We start from the raw sequence: 21,741 nt of genomic DNA on the forward strand, positions 1-21,741 counted from the left end.
CTGGATTCTGGTTGAAGGTATTTTGGACCATTCCTCTTTACAAAACATCTGAGGTTTGTTGGTTTCCGAGCATGGACAGCCTGCTTAAAATTACACCACAGATTTTCAATAATATTCAGGTCTGGGGACTGAGATGGCCATTCCAGAACATTGTACTTGTTACTCTGTGTGAATGCCTTAGTAGATTTTGAGCAGTGTTTAGGGTCATTGTCTTGTTGAAAGATCCGGCACAACTTCAACTTTGTCACTTATTCATGAACATTGTTCTCAAGAATCTGCTTAAATTGACTGGAATCCATGTGACCCTCAACTTTAACAAGGTTCCCAGTACCTGCGCTGGCCACACAGCCACACAGCATGATGGAACCACCTCCAAATTTTACTGTAGGTAGCAAGCGTTTTTCTTGGAATGCTGTGCTCTTTTTCAGCCATGCATACCACCCCTTATGTCCAAATAACTCAATTTTAGTTTAATTAGTCCACAGCACCTAATTCCACAATGAAGCTGGCTTGTCCAAATGTGCTTTAGCATACCTCATGCGACTCTGTTTGTGGTGTGTACATAGAGAAAATGCTTCCTCTGCATTACAGCATCAGCGCTGTATAGTTGAACGATGCATAGAGACACTATCTGCAGCAAGATCATGTTGGAGGTATTTAGAGCAGGTCTGTGGGTTGACTATGACTGTTCTCACCATCCTTCAGCTTATCTGAGATTTTTCTTGGCCTGCCACTTTGGGGCTTAACTAGTACAGTGCCTGTGGTCTTCCATTTCCTCACTATGCTCCTCACAGTGGAAACTGACAGCTGAAATCTCTGAGATAGCTTTTTGTATCCTTCCCCTAAACCATGATGTTGAACAACCTTTGTTTTCAGGTCATTTGAGAGGTGTTTAGAGGCTCCCATGTTGCCACTCATTAGAAGAGATGCAAAGAGGGGAAACATTTGCAAATGTCCACTCTTTCTCATGATTGGATTCACCTGTGTAAGAGTCAGTGAGCTTATCAAACCAATTTTGTGTTTAAATAATCAGTGCTAAATATATTCAAATCACTAAAATGACAAGGGTGCCCACATTTATGCACCTGCATAATTTTGTTTAAATAATTATTGCACACTTTCTGTAAATACTAGGAACTTCATTTCACTTCCCAAATATCAGTGTGTTCATCTGCTACATGATATATTTAACTGAAATTTCTGATCCAGACAGTCAATGATTTATAATGGAAAATCATGGAAATTATCAGGGGTGCCCAAACTTTTGCATACAACTGTAAATAAAGATAATACTAAAAACAAATAAATTCATTCTCACCCAGTACGGCAGTTGCATAAAAAGATTATTGTACAGCAGTATTTAGTGCACAAATGGCTCTTGCAACAAAGCTTTTTCAGTGTGTTTGTTTTAAAGGTCTTGTACCATCTGCCTGACTGCAGCAGTACAAACAGATGATGTCCAGGGTGGGAGGGGTCTCTGGCTATGTTTTTTGCCTTCCTGAGGCAGTGACAAGTATACAATTCCTCTAATGAAGGCAAAGGACAGCTGGTGATCTTCTGGGCTGTGGTGACAACCCTCTGGGGAGCTTTCCTGTCTGTGACCGTGCAGCTGGAAAACCACACAGACAGTATGGCTGTTCAGTTTTTTGTTTTTTTTTTACTTTTGTATTTTGTTCTACTCAGTGAAGCTGGTAGGCTTTAATTTTACTTTCATTTTTTACTTTTTTTTTTCACGTGCACATGAAAAAAAAAAAAACTGCTGCTGCTGCTACTCTCCCCAGAGAGGAAGTCTGACACATCAGAGGAGGAGTTTTAAGGTTGATATAAGACTGACTTTTGGTTGTGCAAGTAACTTTTTTTTGGTGCAAGTAATTTTTTTTGTTACTAGCACCAGTGCACGTAGCTTAAAAATATATATTTCGACCCCTGGGACCACCATGCTATTTTAACCTCTCTAGCTCCCACAGTGAAAGTGCATGTGGAACTCTCCACTGTTTTTCAGGCTGCCTGATTACATAGATGTATTTCTTAGATTTTTCAGTTATATTGATGACAACACTTATAAGTGTGCACAAAGCTGAGCCTCTATTAGAGACTATTTTTAACAGGCTGCGTTCATGACTAATGGATGTGCAAGTACTTTGTTTTCGGCAGCCTCCGTAGCTCTTTGTTGCAAATGCTGTATACTAGGGGCAGTGTTGTTCAAAGTCAGTTCACACATGTTCAGAATGGACTGTTCACATTCATAGTTTGCCATTTCAATTTTGAAATAGTTCTGTACTATGATGAATTCTAAAACCTGACTGAAACTCTTCAAATAGACCATTCCTCTGCAGATGATCAGTTAGCTGTTTTACAACTACCCTTTCAAGAATTTTTGAGAGAAAAGGAAGGTTGGAGATTGGCCTATAATTAGCTAAGATAGCTAGGTCAAGTGATGGCTTTTTAAGTAATGGTTTAATTACTGCCACCTTAAAAGTCTGTGGTACATAGCCAACTAATAAAGATAGATTGATCATATTTAAGATCGAAGCATTAAATAATGTAGGGCTTCCTTGAGCAGCCTGGTAGGAATGGGGTCTAATAGACATGTTGATGGTTTGGATGAAGTAACTAATGAAAATAACTCAGACAGAACAATCTGAGAGAAAGCGTCTAACCAAATACCGGCATCACTGAAAGCAGCCAAAGATAACGATACGTCTTTGGGATGGTTATGAGTAATTTTTTCTCTAATAGTTAAAATTTTATTAGCAAAGAAAGTCATGAAGTCATTACAAGTTAAAGGAATACTCGGCTCAATAGAGCTCTGACTCTTTGTTAGCCTGGCTACAGTGCTGAAAAGAAACCTGGGGTTGTTCTTATTTTCTTCAATTAGTGATGAGTAGTAAGATGTCCTAGCTTTACGGAGGGCTTTTTTATAGAGCAACAGACTCTTTTTCCAGGCTAAGTGAAGATCTTCTAAATTAGTGAGACGCCATTTCCTCTCCAACTTACGGGTTATCTGCTTTAAGCTGCGAGTTTGTGAGTTATACCACAGAGTCAGGTACTTCTGATTTAAAGCTCTCTTTTTCAGAGGAGCTACAGCATCCAAAGTTGTCTTCAATGAGGATGTAAAACTATTGACGAGATACTCTATCTCACTTACAGAGTTTAGGTAGCTACTCTGCACTGTGTTGGTATATGGCATTAGAGAACATAAAGAAGGAATCATATCCTTAAACCTAGTTACAGCGCTTTCTGAAAGACTTCTAGTGTAATGAAACTTATTCCCCACTGCTGGGTAGTCCATCAGAGTAAATGTAAATGTTATTAAGAAATGATCAGACAGAAGGGAGTTTTCAGGGAATACTGTTAATCTTCAATTTCCATACCATAAATCAGAACAAGATCTAAGATATGATTAAAGTGGTGGGTGGACTCATTTACATTTTGAGCAAAGCCAATTGAGTCTAATAATAGATTAAATGCAGTGTTGAGGCTGTCATTCTCAGCATGTATGTGGATGTTAAAATCGCCCACTATAATTATCTTATCTGAGCTAAGCACTAAGTCAGACAAAAGTCTGAAAATTCACAGAGAAACTCACAGTAACGACCAGGTGGACAATAGATAATAACAAATAAAACTGTTTTTTGGGACTTCCAATTTGGACGGACAAGACTAAGAGTGAAGCTTTCAAATGAATTAAAGCTCTGTCTGGGTTTTTGATTAATTAATAAGCTGGAATGGAAGATTGCTGCTAATCCTCCGCCTCGGCCCGTGCTATGAGCATTCTGACAGTTAGTGTGACTCGGGGGTGTTGACTCATTTAAACTAACATATTCATCCTGCTGTAACCAGGTTTCTGTAAGGCAGAATAAATCAATATGTTGATCAATTATTATATCATTTACTAACAGGGACTTAGAAGAGAGAGACCTAATGTTTAATAGACCACATTTAACTGTTTTAGTCTGTGGTGCAGTTGAAGGTGCTATATTATTTTTTCTTTTTGAATTTTTATGCTTAAATAGATTTTTGCTGGTTATTGGTGGTCTGGGAGCAGGCACCGTCTCTACGGGGATGGGGTAATGAGGGGATGGCAGGGGGAGAGAAGCTGCAGAGAGGTGTGTAAGACTACAACTCTGCTTCCTGGTCCCAACCCTTGATAGTCACAGTTTGGAGGATTTAAGAAAATTGGCCAGATTTCTAGAAATGAGAGCTACTCCATCCAAAGTGGGATGGATGCCGTCTCTCCTAACAAGACCAGGTTTTCCCCAGAAGCTTTGCCAATTATCTATGAAGCCCACCTCATTTTTTGGACACCACTCAGACAGCCAGCAATTCAAGGAGAACATGCAGCTAAACATGTCACTCCCGGTAAGATTGGGGAGGGGCACAGAGAAAACTACAGTGTCCGACATTGTTTTTGCAAAGTTACACACCGATAGCTGTATAGCTGGTTTAACTGCTTCATGGTATAAATTTTGCCAATGGTAGAGATTTGGACTCCACTGATTAATTGCGGTAATGCTCATGTAGCTTTTCAATCCAGGAGAACTCCTCTGTGAAGCATCTGTGTGTGTGAAACATTGCTGCAGAGGGGAGGGGAGGAGAGATGTTCTGACCTGAGGCATGTCTGAGGCTGAGACGAGGAGTGAGACGCCTGAGTGTCTTCTGCATTTAGCAGTTCTGTCGCCAAATGCTGCAAAACCAACACAGCAATGTACAATATTTGCAAAGCCATTGTTTATTTATTTCAGCGGACTGTCTGGTGGAGGTGGACGCTCCGTCCTTACGCGTAGCCAAGGGTGGGCCTGGATGGGCCTGGGCGCGCCCACTTGTCATCCAGGCCCGTCCCATCCAATGAGAAGGCTGAGTCAACACTCGACAGTCACCTGTTGTTGCCTCATTGTATTCCTATGATATGGTATTGCATTAGCACTGAGAAACAATGAATAAATTTTGTCAAAAAAATCTGATTCATCTTCTGTGATTTTTATTAATTCATTTTCAGAGTACTGTGGTCCCTCGCTATAATGCAGTTCACTTTTCGCGGCCTCGAAGTTTCGGATTGTTTTAGTGCAATTTTGCATGCTTTTTTTTTTTAACGGCGCATTGTGTTTTGTGTCCTTATCAGGCGGGCCGTTCGCGACACTGGTCAGCATCACCGCGATTGCTCTCACTGCCTCCGATGCGCTTTCTGCGGGTTCGGTAAACGCAGCAGCGGGCCACCTCCTCCTGTCTGCTGTGCGGAATTGCGCCAAATCTGGCAACAGGTTCAGAGATACACTCGCTGTTTTGATGCGGATGTTGATCGCAGCCACAGAGCTCCGTGGCCACCGAGAGAGGATTTGGATTCTTTGCGGGTCCCGCATCCGTACCTCCGGAGGCAGTGAGCGAAGGGAGAGTTCTGTGTGTGTCTGTTTAGAATCTTCTCGCCCAGAAGAAAAAAAAAGTGTTTACACAGGAGAGAAAAGTGAGAAAATGTTAATGCCTGTTTGAGAAAAGTGTATAAAGTCTGTAGTGAGGGGTTTTACAGCCTTAAAACATCTATAATAATTGTAAAAACTAACGCTGACTACTTTGCCGGATTTCGTTTATCGCGGGTTATTTTTGAACGTAACTCCCGCGATAAACGAGGGAGCACATTTTTCCTCAAATAAATAGTCTTCTGCGGGCCCTCATCACAATGCCAATAACAACATGCACTGTTGAACGGCTGTTTTCTACTGTTAATCAGATAAAAACGTCCACCAGAACATCCATGTTGACTCACAGACTGAATGCACTCTCCGTGCTTTCCCTTGAAAGAAAACTGACTGAATCATTGGACTATGATGACGTGATAAGAGAGTTCAACAAAAAACCCCGTCGTCTCCTGCTAAAAGGATTCGTCAAATGTAAGTGTGAGAACATTAATTACTTTTTTTCTTCTAAATAGGCCTAATTGTTAATATTATATTGCAATTGCCACGAATCATGGTTTCCATTGTTTATCAATTTCATAATTTGGCCGCCGAGTCAACCTGTTTTCATGTTGCGGATATATTTTGAATTTTTATTTTAAAGGACTTTACATGACTAAGCATTGCGTTGCTGCTTGCATTGTCCATGGGGTGCTTGTGTCTTACACTTTGCGTCTGTGTAACTGTGCACACAGCGTCTGTGCAGTTGGCTGAGATGTGTTCATCATTAAACTTGGAATTCATTTTTGAAACAATGCTTTATTTAAATACCTATTGACGTTTTGGGTTTAGGCCGAGCCAAGTAGGCTACCAGACTTGCACGGAGTGTGTGTGTGTGTGTGGCGCTGCACTGCAGCTTGCATTATCCATGAAGAGTACTTGTGTCTGACGTGTTGCGTCTGTGTGCTCACTTTGCCAGTGCTGTAGGCTAAGTGATAACGTCGCTTGCGATGTCCAAACGAGGCATACTTTTTCAAACGGTGTATTATAATACTTACAACCCCAAAGGTTGGGCCCGTCTGATTTTTTTCTGGGCCCACCCGTTTTATGATTTCTGCCTACGCCCCTGGCTCCGTCGCGACCTGAATCAAACATTTGAGAAAGCGCCACATTAAATAATGCAAGGATTTTTTTTTTTTTTTTTTACCGAAGCACAAACACCAAATCAGCCAGGGAACGACTGTTTACTCAGACTGACTTCACATATGAGTAAATTAAGTATTTTATTAATTTTTTTTTTTTTGGTGATTTCCTGTTGAGTTTTGTAAATGAAGAAATGTTCTGAAAACACTTCATGTATTCAGAGCGGTGTGTTCCAGAGCTGAAACTTTAGTCACTGACCCAACAATAAATAAATTTATTTAATTCTTTCACCAAAACATCAAATCTAGGCTTGTATCTTAGATGTTAAATGTTCTGGCAAATTGTAGCTGTTTTGATATCTGCACAACAAATGTTCTCAAAATTACATTATATCTGTTTTGTGTTTTATTTTTATCAATTTACCTTTGCTGTGAGACCCATTCAGAAACACATTATAATTTTTACCCTTAATTTATATCACAATATATACCGTTACCATGAAGGGATTCAATTTATACCGTGATATGAATTGTAGGTCCCATCACCCAGCCCTACTATATACCTTGAGACCAGTCACGAAAGTTCACAAAGTTATCCCAGTGTATCATTGGATGGTCACTAACACCCTAATTCAAAGTTGTTATGGTTCCTGTGTGACATTTCCTTTCAGGGCCTACCAAGAACCAAGGTCTTCTTGCATTTAAGAACAGGAGGAGAAAAAATTAAGAATTAAGCCAAGGCTTCTTGTATACAGTTTCAATATGTATACAATTCAGTATGTCAGGTTCTTCCTCAGGAGCATCTGGAAATGATTCATGGTACTGGGTCAGGAGCAAATCATTAACCCAGAATTGAGGGTAAAGGCTCAGCCTTTGTTGAGGCTAACAACTGTAAACTTTTATCAATGTTTTTGTAATGTCGAGGTGTTTTTGAAGGATTTTAGACTGAGGGCTCTGTTAACAGCTCTTAGGTTGTGGTGATGGAGTGCTCTTGATGGTGGGCATTGTCACATTTCCATTTGGTGCCTCAACCTCCTTCATCAGGTCTTTAGTTGTGATCCTGCTGATCTGGTGGGCCTTTAGAACAAAAGTTAATTAAGCACAGTCTATTTATTTTGGCCTCCTGAATTAAGATGCTTTACTAGTAATTCTGTCAATTTCTGGAATCTTCCCAGTTGTGCTAAGAGGAATTTATCTTGGTGGATGTCAACTGTTAACTTATCTATAGAAAAACAGAAGTAAATCTACCTTCCATTATTTTTAGCTAACCTTTATGACACTAACTTTGGAAATGCATTCTGACTTAACACACTCTTTGGGAAAATTGAGGTACAGTAAAACTCGTCTAAACCGTCATCGTATAAACCAGATAGTCACAATCACCAGGCAAAAGTCCAAATGCTTTGGTATGGTTTTTCCATGTAATAAATGCCGGATTTTGTAGAACAGAGTTTTGGTCACATCTGGACAAAACGTTTCGTCCAATCGCAATGCATTTTCATTAAAAACCACTCTCATATACCAGACAATTGGCACCAGGCAATTTGGTGGGCGATTTTCAACCAGGGGGGACAGAATATGGTATGTCCCCCCACCTTATGACATATATGTGTGTAGTGGAAACATGCTATGCCAGTCTTATGTGCAAACCATGTCAGTCTTATATGTAAAACTATGTCAGAATAGTATCTTTGTTTCTGCAAGTTTGTATTTTTAGCAGCATTGACTTGTTTACAACACCCGTTTCTTGTTTGTCACATTCGGAATTTTCTGGGACTGCATTGGCCCAGATTTGAAACCAAAAATAGTTGCCTCTAGGGACTAGTGTCTACACATAAGTATTAATGGACCATATGCTAATTTACTAAATTCTGAAAGTTAGAAAAGGAAATCAGAAAAGCTATCTGGGACCTCAGAAAGCCCATCTGCAATTATTGCTTGATCTCCAAAATCAGTCTATGGAAGCGAAATTATGTTCAGTATGAGTGTTGTTATTAGTGCCACTTCGAAAATTAAATTCATGATAAGTAATTTATCCTAAACTTATGATCTGTTGTTTTTTCAAATTTATGCAAAAACAAATCTTGAGGAAAAAAAATACAGTATGCGATAGTTAATACATTTTACCACATTGCAGTGTTTTTTTTTTGTTTTTTTTTTATGAAAACTCAACCTATCATTCTTTTTGAGTTCTACACATGTTTATACCTTATTTACACCAGGATGTTAATAAAATCAATGCTGGCTATTCTCAGAATAAAGTACTTATATCCACAGTTTCAAATTGTATAAGTCAAATGGTGTCCACTTTATGGTCTTCTCAAAACATTAAAATTACTGTTCTGGATGCTCAGAATGCATATGAGTTTATCTAGAAACCATTGGCTTCAGACCCCTGGCCTATGGCCCTGCGGGCCTTGCACTTTGTCCCCCCCCAATTTCTAGTTCTAAATTGTGCCATTGCCTAGGCCTGGGTGTGATGAACCAAACCGCTTTAGATCACAGCTCTGCCTAGCTACGAACCCTTCCTGGAGCCTGACGTGCACCTGCTAAATGACTGAGACTGCAAGGGCTATGATTTCTAACTTTTCCGGTTTCACTCCTTCCTCTCCCGTCATATTTTAAGTTTTTTTTTTTTTCAGCACACCTACTGATTACATTTTGATAATGGATCAAATACGTTTGGCAGAAAAGTCCACAAATATGACCAACACCGAGTCAGAAAAAGACGCTCAAATGACCCGCAGTTCATGGAGGAAAATTGTATGTATCATATTGTTGGTTTGGAGGTTGATGATTGCATAATGTAGTGGAGCTCATTGAGGGACAAATTAATCCAGAAACAGCTGCTGTTCTTGCAAAGAATGTTAAAAGGTCATGTGCACTTCGTCGTCATTGCATGGCCACAGAGTTGGGGAGCTAGAGAAGCATAAACCAGGCTTTAGGATTTTAAGGTACTACTCTGCCACGGACTTGAAAAAAAAAACAGATTTTGTCTCTTTTATACACATAGCGGATTTTGTCCGTTTTGTACACATAGCCAATTTCAATTATAATGGACAAAATTTGATGGTCCACCTGACTCGGTTATATGCGAGTTTTACTGTATAATGTTTTTACCAAAGGTGTAAACATTTGTCCAACACTGTAAAGTTTGAGACTAAATAGTCATCCTGAACAATGCTTAAAGTACCTCAACCAAGGGCAAAAACACAGTCAGGCCCTGCCTCCTAATACTTTAGGGCTGCCACTAATGGCTATTTTTCTATGGATTATTGACTCGTTTACCAAAAGGTCAATTCGTCTAACAAATTCATTAAATTTAAAATGTATGTGAAACTGATTTTGCACAATATGTCCACTTCAATAATTCCTATTTGATAAAGATTATTTTAATTTTCAAATCTGTGGCTTGAACGTAAAAACCTGCATGGAAAAGCATCATAAACTTTTGTGCTTATATAATGATTGTTAAGGCTTGAAAAGAAAGATCCGCTGCTTCAAACAGCAGAAAAAAAAAGTCTTTTCCATAAGTTACATTTTTATGTGCAAATCAACTTACAGCACAATACATCTAAATGAAAAATGGCTAAACAGGTGTTTGACTCAGGTATGAAGCCCCACACAGCAGGAAGAAATGAAACAAAACTAAAACCCAAACTGTGTATGTGACTGGAACAGCCTCAGCACTGCAGGGCTGATAAGTGCTGCACGTGCACCAAAGTGATTATTGATTTTCAAATGAATTGGCATTTGGCTTTAATTTTTCATGATTCTCTCAATGTTATTTTTCATTGCTGGGCTCCTGTAATGTAATAATAATAAAACAAAACCAGACACACTAGCTAAAAATATTAACTTCAACTTGTGTTTTAATGTCTGTGTAATTTATTACATTGACTATTTGTGGCAGCCTTAGAACAGAGTACCTTACAGCCTTAGGACATGCTACCCAACTCTTAATGGAGCATGTGCTACATGCAAGTGAACATTAGGGACACAAATTGGACCAACTACACTGCCACAATTTTGCTTGTGCTTTAACCCTGACGTTTATGGATGTCACATTTATTCTTCTTCTGTTTCTTCTTTTTTTTTTTTTTGGAAGCTGCTCATGATGTATATTTATACAGTGCTACGGACCCTTGACACTTTTCATGTATGTCCATTACCTTCTTTGAATTTTCCTGGCTAAGTTTTTCTTTTGTTACTATGATCCAGCTGCATTGTAGGATAGTGCGGTGTAGTCAGTTTGCACAGTCTGGAGGTAATAGATTTGTGTACAATTTGACTACTAATAAATGCATAATGAGTATTCAGATAGCCTAGAGATTGTGATGTACTGCTTTCTAGTGTACTCTGTATAGTATGCTAGTGTGAGGATTTGGATGAGCTTGGGTTTACTGCAGAGCATAAGTGCATTTTCCTCCCAGCGGGCATCGTTACATCGTTAGATATGGTTGGCTGAAACCCTTATCTATCCTAACTCTCTGAGCCAATCACACTTAAGAGTATTGAAACATCCACTGTCACTGCAGAATAGCCATTTGTGCTCGGCATAGCTGCGTACATGCCTGTAAATTCAGGAATTTCTGGTTCTACAGTCTGATACTGCGGCAACAGGTTTTAATGGCTACGCCTTGGAAATACTTTTTTTTTTTTTCTAAACTGCTAGCAGCTGGGATGTCAAGGTATTTTCCAGGGTCACCTGTCATGGCTGACGTGCTTGATGAATTCCTGCGCAAAAAGTAGTTCCTGTGAGATAATGAGTATATCTCATCTAAATTAATTCTAAAATTTACCAGTAAGAAAATTATAAAGAGAACTGAAGTTTTAAGAGTGGCCATAATAAATATTTAAGAAACTTAAAGTTTATGAGCAACTTCACCTGCTCAAGCACATTGTAAACATTGACACGATGCAGTTTGTTGCGGAAGAGTTCAGAAAGATATGATTGGAATGTTTTGATTACCATTTACAGTTAGTGATGAAAGACTTGGGTGTTAACTTTGTTTTAAAGTCAGAACAAGAAGCTGCACTGAAAGAGATCTATCTGGGAAGAGACACATTCTGTGTGTTGTCACTCCGAGAGCGCCACGCTGAGCAGGGTGGCGAAAGTAGTCTGGTAAGCTCAACCTGTGGGCGAGCTATCCCACAATGCCCAAATAGCAGAGATGTCGGTCCAGTGAGAGCGGCACTCTGAGCAGGATGGGTCACCTGTTAGTGCCTACCTTAATACGTATCATGTTTGGCTTTTTAAGGCTACAAATAATTTTCAATATTAAGTATTTATGCAATTTGATCATGTAATTCACAATAGTTTCCAAAGCACATGCCTTTCTGTGGGATGGAGTTGAGGTGTGGGGGATGACTGGAGGGACTGTCATCTGCACTTTTTTCACTCAAAATTTGGAACATTAACATTGAAGTGACCAGGAATGCTTTTTTCTGAAAGGCCTCAAATAAACTCAAAGTTGTATTTAAATATAGGTACAGCCCATGGTTCAAAAGGAGGAGGGAATCCTGGTGTTTTTAATTTGATGAAATGTTCTTGAGCTAAACACAGAACCTCAAATTACTCTGTCCTATTTATGACGTTATAAAAGGTACATTGAGCGTCACAGGTTTCCATGTCTGTAGTAGCACTCAGCCACTATAAAAGCATCCACACCACATGAGGCTGGTGATCAATGTGGTGCTAATGTTTTGTGTAAAACCTCTTTAAATACATTCTGCAACTTGGTGTGCTCCTGCTGTCGATCAGTTTCAAAGCAGGTAAACTGATACAATCTTTAGGCCTCATCCACACTGATGCAGGACTTTCCCAATACAATATTTTTCTTTCTCATTTTTAAAAAGTGTTCTGTAAACACGGCACCATTTCAAGAAATATGTGTCCACGCGAAAAAGCTCAGCTTGAAAATGCTGTAGTACATATGCCAGGCCTGTATGTGGTGCTGTAACACTTCCACAGAAAACTGAGAAGTGCTGATGGATGCAAGAGCTAATCTATGTTGCAGCAGAAACTAAAGATACACTTCAAAACAGTGCAGTAAATATAAAGTCTTAATCTGACCTGTTGCATCCTTTCAAGCGGATTTAAGATCACAGCCTGGCAAAAACTGTTATCCACATAAGAAGACCTTGTTGGAAGATCTCAATTCCTTATTGTGAAAATTGCTTGTGAATAAATGTAGTGTTCTTAAAGAAGTCCCTCGGTGTTTGTCTGGGGGGAAGTGTTCTGAGCTGAGCCGTGTCTCTCATTGAGACGAGGAGTGTTTCGAGCAGTCTTCTGCACTTAGCAGTCAGCTAAACAGGCAAGCATTGTGAAGTTCTGTCGCGGGCATGTCCGCTGAACACCACAAAGCCAAGATAGCAACTTGCAATATTTGCAAAGCCGTTGTTTATTTCAGGGGATGCTCCAGTTAGAGGCAGAAGGCTCTGTCATGATCTGAATCAAACATTTGAGAGAGCGCCACATTAAGTAATGCAAGGATTTTTTTTTTTTTTTTTTTTAACTGGATGCAGGAAATCAGCCAGGGAACAATGTGTTACCCAGACTCACTTAAAATATGAGTAAATTAAACACTGTTGTTCATTTATTTATTTTGCTGGTTTCGTGTTGCATTTTGAAAATGAGGAAATGCCTCCGTCCTGAAAATGGTTAATGTATTCAGATTGAGTGTGCCATCTAGGTTTTAAGAGATGAAACTCACCAGGTTTGCACACACTGCAGCAGGGATTTTGGTCCACTCCTCCATACAGATCTTCTCTAGATCTTTCAGGTTTGGAGTTTCAGTTCTCTCCAAAGATTTTCTATTGAATTCAGGTCTGGAGACTGGCCAGGCCACTCCAGGACCTTGAAATGCTTCTTACGGAGCCCCTCCTTAGTTGCCCTGGCTGTGTTTGGGGTCATTGTCATGCTGGAAGACCCAGCCATGACCCATCTTCAATGCTCTTACTGAGGGAAGGAGGTTGTTTGCCAAAATCTCGCAATACATGATCCCATCCATCCTCCCTTCAATACGGTGCAGTCGTCCTGTTTCCTTTGCAGAAGAGCACCCCCCGAGTATGATGTTTCCACCCCCATGCTTCATGGTTGGGATGGTTTTCTTGGGGTTGTTGTCATCCTCTAAACATGGTAAGTAGAGTTGATTCCAAAAAGCTATATTCTGGTCTCATCTGACCACATGACCTTCTCCCATGCCTCTTCTGGATCATCCAGATGGTCACTGGTGAACTTCAAATGGGCCTGGACATGTGCTGGCTTGAGCAGGGGGACCTTGCTGCCCTGCAGGATTTTAAACCATGACAGCATCATGTTACTAATGTAATCTTTGTGACTGTGGCCCTAGCTCTCTTCAGGTCATTGACCATGTCCTCCTGTGTAGTTCTGAGCTTTCTCAGAATCATCCTTACCCCACAAAGTGAGATCTTGCATGGAATCCCAGACCGAGGGAGACTGACAGTCATCTTGTGTTTCTTCCACTTTCTAATAAATAATCATAACAGTTGTTGTCTTCTACCAAGCTGCTTGCCTGTTGTCCTGTAGTCCATCCCAGCCTTGTGCAGGTCTACAGTTTTGTCCCTGTGTCCTTAGACAGCTCTTTGGTCTTGGCTATGGTGGACAGGTTGGAGTGTGATTGAGTGTGTGAACAGGTGTCTTTTATACAAAAGTAAAAGCTCTCCACAATTTCTCTTATAACTCACTCGACTGGTAAGCATTGAAAGCTGAGATAGGTATGTCCGAACTTGTCCTCTGGCACGCCGAAACGGAGGTGTTCCTTTGTCTCGCTTCCAAAGCGAATCGGTCGTGACACGCGAAGCCTCCGCGTGGCTTTCCATGACAAAATCTCTTGTTAAATGGCTGATGTCCAGCTCTTGTGATAACCAGAGAAAGAGCACACGACAGTCTTGTATCCACAGAGCCATCCGTTTAGAAATGGTCCGGTGGCTTGTGCCGCATCGTCGGAGCGCGGTGCACCGAGCGTCCTTAAAGGGGTCCTTAAAGCTGTACTAATAGACCTTATTCTCTGTGAAGCCCGTAAAATTTTCGCCGAAAGCCAGGTAAATTTTTCGAATGGTTTCCAGGTGCCAGTCTCTAACAGCTTCTGAAAAAATTCTGATGGGAAAAAAACCCCAAACATTCCGCCATTTCCAGACAATGAAAATCCGACGACGGGGCGGGACCACTCCTTCCACAAGGCGTGTTCACAGGTGAATGACGTCACCGACAGGCGTGGAAAAATTCACGCATGCGCACGAGGGTTCAAGCTTGTCTGACGTGACAACATATGAATCAAATCCATATAGTTTAAAAAATAAATAAATAAAAAGGTCCGTTACTTTATTGACAGACCTCGTAATTAATTATATCACGCAAAAGATTCATTCTGGCCTATGAAAGGTGCCTGAGCCCATTGAAGCTGCCCCCCCCCCCCCCCCGATTTAAAAAAAAAAAAAAAAAAAAAAAAAAAAAAAAAAAAATCCAAGCAAACAGACTGAGTTTGCCCTGTAATTTCCGAAGGTACATGAACGCAGCAGCAGCCTCAGCACTCAGAAACCACCTTCTGTACTGTGTAAAAACATTCAGCTGCTCCAACGAAGTCAAATTAAACAATGACGTTACAGAAACTACACAAAAGATTAAAAAACGTCAAGAATGACAGCAAAACGAGACACAGACGAATTGAGGTTTTTGTTGCCCTTCGTTCAAATTTAACAGTTTAAAAATCCTGACAAAGCTCCAGCTGCAGGAACGAGGCTGTGTGAAGGTTAAACGATACCAACGACAGTCAACGGAAGTCCAGACTTCTTGTTTCGTCAGGGCTTCGTCACCCTTCGTTAAGTGCCGTGTGACAGGGCCATAAGATGGAAATTTCAGATCCCTCCATGATTTCTAAGTGGGAGAACTAGCAAAACTGCAGGGTGTTCAAATACTTATTTTCCTCACTGTATACCGTTACTGTGAAGGCATTCAATTTATACCGTGATGTGAATTTTAGGTCATATCACCCAGCCCAAATTCCAGTGTTACTTAGTTACCTTTTATGCTATTTCTCTGAAGAGGCGAGAACTAGTTCCAAAGACATCTAGTTATCACCTTCTGTCAGTGGTTGGTGTCAAAGTGTCACAACCATACATTAAAACGGGTAGTACCAGGTAGGGTTGGGGTCGATCCGATATCGGCATCAGGTTCCTAACTCTGGATTATTTTAGTAACTGTGTGAATTTTTTTTTTTTTTTTTTTTAATCCCTCTTTCTCTGTGATTAAGCAGATGCATTTCAGCTGGAGGTTGAAAATGCAAGCCTCGCAGTCACTTTTATTATTATTTTATTTAAGTTTCCATGTTTGTGAAGCATTGAGTGTTGCCCAAAAAAGTAAAAATTAAACAGCAAAACACTCGAGTGCGAGTCTGACCAAAACACAGAGGAAAGAGAGGATCTTCTTTCAGAGAATTTGTCACTGTGGCGGGAGACAGAGCTGTGACTTGCCTGGTGTGAGGGGGAGTGCTGAGAGCCCTTCACACCAGGCAGTGACTATTTGTGCTGCCGCACAAATAGTCACTCCTAGGGCAGGCGCAATTATTACAATATTCGCCAATTGAATTACTTATTTTATCCACAAAGTTGCATAAAATGACTCTGAATCTGACGTCATCATGCAGCAGCAGCCGCGCGCAGCCCCGCTGCCTCACTCTGTTTCCCTCTCGTCTTGGTCGGATGGTTAGTGAGGCTCGGATAATAACACGGAGTGTGAGGATGTTCTGGTTCCAAAGCCACGTACCACGGCACCGCTGTGGATGCATTTCGGTTTTAAGTAGGGCTGCCTCGACTAGTCACGACTACGAAGATGATTGAAATCATTAACTAATTTAGTAGTTGATGAGTCATTTATTTTGTTTAAGTCTTTGTTTTTCCTCTCAATTCATAGTTTTAGGCAGCCATCCTGCCATCATTTGGACGTTCAAATTTTGAATGAGACGGCCAATTAAAACAGTGGCCGTCTTATTCAAAGCCGTTTAAAATGGGTAGTTTACCGAAGGAGGCGGAATGTTCAAATGTTGTATATAACGGGAGAACCCATTTTCCCAAAACGCTTAGGTTGACCGAATTATATAACCTTTGTTACATGTAATAAGACTGTTGTCTTTAAGTGTCATATCTACTTTAAGTGCATGCTCTAGTCTTCTGTTTTTTTTTGGGGGGGGGGGAGTTGCAGCACCACACACAGGCCTGGCATATGTACTACAATGTTAAACGAAACTTCGAGGCACAGAATTTGCCTCAAACAGTTTTTGTAATCAAATTATTCGAGTTACTCCCCCTCCCAGAAGCTGAAAGGTTTATTCATGCTCCCAAGAACCATTTTACTGAAAAAAGTCTGAAGGACCTAAAGGAATATGGTTAGATGGTGAGGAGCTTTTCCAGGCATGTGAGTGGCAAATAAAGAAAAATGCTTAAAAAGGCGGGGAGTCTGGGGGGGCGGAGCTCCCCCAGAAGCTGAAAGGTTTTTACCATGCTAATGCTCCCCTGAAGCATTTATTCAAAATAAAGTCTGAAGGACCTAAATGACATGGTGAGATGCTGACAAGCTTCGCTCGTTTATGTCCGCGACATATGCATATTAAAAGTAAAACTACTGGATTAATGTCCATATTCTAATAAAATCAGTATGGAATGTTGGATTTTAATTAAGCTAGTTTTAGGATAATGTGATAATGCTCATGATCTGTATTACATTATGACTTACAATTCTGGATATTGTAAAAGGTGATCTAAAGAATTCAATATAATTAAGCAAAAACACTGGTTATAAATCTTTAAACGATTCATTTCATTTCCTTTAAACATTGTTAAAGACTACGAGGTCTGTCAATAAGGTATAGGTCCTTTTTATTTTTATCAAAAACTATATGGATTTCATTCATGTTTTTACGTCAGACATACTTGAACCCTCGTGCGCATGCGTGAGTTTTTCCACGCCTGTCGGTGACGTCATTCGCCTGTGAGCACTCCTTGTGGGAGGAGTCATCCAGCCCCTCGTCGGAATTCCTTTGTCTGAGAAGTTGCTGAGAGACTGGCGCTTTGTTTGATCAAAATTTTTTTCTAAACCTGTGAGACACATTGAAGTGGACACGGTTCGAAAAATTAAGCTGGTTTTCGGTGAAAATTTAATGGCTGATGAGAGATTTTGAGGTGATACTGTCGCTTTAAGGACTTCCCACGGTGCGAGACGTCACGCAGCGCTCTCAGGCGCCGTCGTCAGCCTGTTTCAAGCTGAAAACCTCCACATTTCAGGCTCTATTGATCCAGGACGTCGTGAGAGAACAGAGAAGTTTCAGAAGAAGTCGGTTTCAGCATTTTATCCGGATATTCCACTGTTAAAGGAGATTTTTTTTTTTTTAATCAAAGATGTGCGGACGGATTGCAGCGTCGGCTCGCAGCCGCCGCGACGCTCCGCCACAGGAAAAACACCTCTGTTGGAAGCCTTAAGGACAAGTTGGAACAAGTCCAACTGTTAAACAATTTCTCATATGCTCACTCCACTGAAAGCCATCAAAAGCTGCCTGGATTTTACAAATGGTTATCAACACGGAGGTGTTTTTCCTGTGCCGCCGCACCGCGCCGGCTGCGTCCCGACGCGCAGACCCGTCCGCACGTCTTTCATTAAAAAAATCTCCTTTAAGCTTTTCAGCTTGAAACAGGCTGACGACGGCGCCTGGGAGCGCTGCGCAACGTCCCGCACTGTGGGAAGTCCTTAAAGTGACAGTATCGCCTCAAAATCTCTCATCAGCCGTTAAAATTTTCACTGAAAACCATCTTAATTTTTCGAACCGGGGCTGGACGACTCCTCCCACAAGGAGTGCTCACAGGCGAATGACGTCACCGACAGGCGTGGAAAAACTCACGCATGCGCACAAGGGTTCAAGCATGTCTGATGTAAAAACATATGAATGAAATCCATATAGTTTTTGAAAAAAATAAAAAGGACCTATACTTTGACAGCCCTCGTATACTCCAGTTTACAAAAAACAAACAAAATAGTTGTATGACAGAAACATAAGCACTGAATTCAAATCACTACACTATGCACGATTGCTCCCTCTTCAGAAGTTGCGCATTATGCTATATAACAAACACTGACTGCAAAATGCAGTGAATTTGTTTGCAAGCTGTGGAAACAGCATAAGTTTGGCAAAATGATGTAGACTATAAAAGTAAAAGAAGAAATGTAGTAGAGTAGAAAGTAAAAATGCCTGCTCCAAAATTTGACTGATATGAGTAAAAGTCCAAAGTATGCAGTATTGATTCTACCCAAGTACAGATACATAAAAAATGTACTCGAGTACTGTAATGAAGTACAAGTACTTCATTACATCCCACCACTGCTTTTCCTCTATAAAGTGTATGCTTTTTTCCAAGACCTGCCATTTCTTATCAATCAAGATTTGATTAATTTGATTAATTTTCACAGTGACACCCCAGAAATTACGTACAAGTACATGCCATTTTGAGGATTGAGCGCATTTCCGAAATGCCACAAGAAACCACCAAAAAATAAATAAAAGTACTTAATTCTTTCAGCAAAACATCATATCTAGGCTTGTATCTTAGATGTACCTTCCTGCAAATTGTAGCTGAACTTTCAAGTCTTTTAAATTAAATCCTCCTTTGTACCACTTCACGATGAAGCTGTATAATTTGGCATACAAAATATCTTCATGTAAAATCAACAATAATGATGATGATATTAAAGTAAACAGAGCTTTGGTATCAGCAGCTATCCAAATTCAGGGATCGGATTGGAAGTGAAAAAATATAGATCGTGCAATCCCTAGTACCAGGACTAGGGATGGATATTGATAAGATTTAATCAATATCCGATTCCTTATCAATTCCCTTATGGATACCTCTTGTGAATTTTCTGTGTACTAAAATTAGGCTTTACAGGTTTTCTATGTATTTTATTGTCTTAAAGTAAATAAATCTGAAATTGGTCACTGTATCCTTGATCTCTGGACATAAATAAAAATAAACAAAATCTGTTGTTTTTGTCAAAAGCATTTCCTTTCAGACATTTTGGCATGAATGTCTCTCCATACCTCTGAGCTGAGCTCAACCGGCTGCTGCACGTCAGAGCAGGACGTGTCATTTTGGGAGGAAAAAAATGTTTTGATCGATTACAGTTTTTTTTGTATTACAACATTTGGAAAGAGGTGTCATTTGATTTAAACGGTGTTTCGCTTTGAAGTTATTAATTCCGACTGGACTCTATCATTCTAACTTGACTCAGCAGACAGCCGCACAGCGTTTGGAGCTGCGTGAACAGAACAGAGGATGATTCTCATTTCTTTCTCGCAACAAGACATGAGCCCCAGTTAGTGACTTTAATCCACACAAAAGTGACTCAGGATTGACATATTCAGGGATGAAATTGGTGAAAAACAAAAAAAGCTGATACCTGCACAAAAATGAATTCTAGAAGCTCTGAAATGCAATCTGGGGCTATTCCAGACAATAAACAGCAGTTAATGCAGCTTCCATTTTGGTGAGGAAAAAACCCAACTTTCCTCCATTCAAATTCATTCCAGTAGTATTCTGCTCTTACTAGGATGCAGCAGTTTTCTCGCTTGGCAGATAGTTCTGGAGGAAATTATGGAAGAAATGAACAAAGTGAAAATATGTTTTGACCAAAACAAATTCTCATTAAACTTAAATAAAACAGAGATGAAGTGGAGGTGCAAGAGTCACTAGGTGTTCACAGGAAACAGTTATTTATTTCTATATTCATTTATTTATTTATGTTCAGTGTTAGTTGGTTTTATATTTTCTGTTGTTTTTAATCAGGTTATTTTTGTCTTTCTCTAAACTTGTAGCATTATTAGTTATTGCTGTTATTATTAATATATAAACAAAATAAATTTAAAATATCTTACAATTTGTAATACATTTAACTCTTTAATGACAACAAACACCGAGCCATTATTATAGAGAAAACAAATGCACACAAACATGCTGACAGCTGCAACAGCTTAATGCTAACTTTAACATTGAAAATGCCATAGACAAGCTAATGCATTAGCATCAGTCCCGTTTTTAAGTTTTAAAATACATCAACTGTTTCAGAAGACCATAACAGGTCGGTTTAACATAAAGGTAAATATTACTCACAGACATGCTCTTTGGGGTTTTAGCGGGGAAAAATTAAGATAATGCGAAATAAAACAATGAATCAATGAAGCAGTAGGTCGAAGCACTGCTTTGATCTGCGAATCACTGCTTCGATTGGTTCAAGGTTCAAAGCAAAGCCGCGCTGCAGAAAAGTTGATTACAGACCCGCTGAAGGGTCTGTAATCAGTGTAGAGAAATGATCATTTTCCTGACAAACACCCACAAAAATAACAGCCACTCTGAAGGACCGATAAGGGAATCGTTAAGCAAAAAGGCTATTGATGTCGGTGGATCGAATCATTTCTTAACGATACCCGAAAGGAACCGGTTCTCGATACCCATCCCTAACCAGGACCATAAAGAGTTGGACATTCATCCATTTGCAAAGATATCTGCATTGCCAAGCATCTCTGTCCAGCGACTTCATGACTCCATAGGTTGTTCCCAGGCATGTCTTAATCTCAGAGGCCGAGGACCCACAAACATGTATGCCACAGCCACTATAACTGAATGTCTCTACAAGTTCAACACTTTCACCACATACAGATACATTTCTGATGGCTGAATCCAGGAAGTCATTAAAAGCCTGAATCTTAGTCTTTATCCAGGACAATCTCAAACCCAGACACTCTGATTCTTCATTCAGCTTCTCAAGTGCATAGTTTTCGCTAGCATTATGAGTAACGGACCATTACGCTGCTGCCTGAAAAAATTACGCTGCAGTTGGGCTGGTACGTTGTTTTGAGGGTGTGTAGCGGGAAAATGATCATTTCTCTACGTTGATTGTGGACCCGCTGCTTCTGATTCATAAGCAGTGGGTCCACAATTTATTAATCAACCTCCGTCAAAGCCATTTAAAGATATCAATAGTGACTCAGCTTTCTGCTGATTAAAGTTGCTAACTGGGACTCTTGTCTATTGTTGCAGGCAAGAAATGAGAATCGTCCACTGTTTCACACCGGACACTTTTTATTCATTCCTCATTTATGCCTTTTTTGTGGGGCAGCACACGGAGGGTCTCTGGTGTGGCCTAG

At 40.2% G+C, this 21,741-nt stretch overlaps 1 protein-coding gene and 1 long non-coding RNA gene across 3 annotated transcripts in view; both read left to right on the forward strand.

Moving 5' to 3' along the window:
- slc9a7 (solute carrier family 9 member 7) overlaps positions 1-21,741 on the forward strand; it is a 152,597-nt gene that overhangs the window by 11,045 nt on the left and 119,811 nt on the right. The window lies entirely within an intron of this gene.
- On the forward strand, positions 1,443-20,789 carry LOC117519283. 2 transcript variants are annotated; one of them, XR_004563235.1, is made up of 3 exons: positions 1,443-1,628; positions 1,808-1,809; positions 20,778-20,789. It is a non-coding gene; the product is annotated as an uncharacterized LOC117519283 (long non-coding RNA). The 2 variants fall into 2 exon arrangements; XR_004563234.1 differs by lacking the exons at positions 1,808-1,809; positions 20,778-20,789 and adding exons at positions 8,169-8,174; positions 11,211-11,222.

Source organism: Thalassophryne amazonica, chromosome 10 (assembly GCF_902500255.1).
Source record: "Thalassophryne amazonica chromosome 10, fThaAma1.1, whole genome shotgun sequence".
In the NCBI taxonomy this organism is placed as follows: Eukaryota; Metazoa; Chordata; class Actinopteri; order Batrachoidiformes; family Batrachoididae; genus Thalassophryne; species Thalassophryne amazonica.